This window comes from Cicer arietinum, chromosome 2 (genome assembly GCF_000331145.2).
Source record: "Cicer arietinum cultivar CDC Frontier isolate Library 1 chromosome 2, Cicar.CDCFrontier_v2.0, whole genome shotgun sequence".
Classification (NCBI taxonomy): domain Eukaryota; kingdom Viridiplantae; phylum Streptophyta; class Magnoliopsida; order Fabales; family Fabaceae; genus Cicer; species Cicer arietinum.
This window is the reverse complement of record NC_021161.2, coordinates 40,403,527-40,404,080: the sequence shown is the minus strand read 5'-3', so window position 1 is coordinate 40,404,080 and position 554 is coordinate 40,403,527.

Sequence of the window (554 nt, the reverse complement as noted above, 5' to 3'; positions counted from 1 at the left end):
CTTCCAACACTTGTCCAATCCCATTGAATCCTAATTGAAAGCTTTTCCATTGTCATTCTGATTTGCCTATACGAGCCATGCATGCACACCTACAAATCGCCTTTCCCAAAGGCGACTTCGTGACACACTCTGAAGCAAGTCGCCATTCACAAAGGCGACCTTGAAAAGCACTTGAGAAATCGCCTTTCCAAAAGGCGATTTAGGGAGAATCTGATTCTTTCACGTTGGAACTTGCTTGTGTGCAGCATTGGCATTGTGTTCAGCCTAATTGTGGTCAGCCTTGCCTTGTGTTCAGCCTACTTGTGTATTGTCAAATCTAATCCTTGCATGCATAATATTTTAATGTTCATTCAAATTATTGTTTTGATTATAAATAGGCTAAGGCCATCATCATATTTCTTCACTCTTCCACACTTAACAACTTCAATTTTCTTTATATTTTCACTATTTCACTATTAGTATTTCTTCCTTGCTATTTATATTTCATCTAAATGGCATTGTTATGGAATGATGATAATCACAGATCAGCGCTACACTACATTCAAAATTTTGTA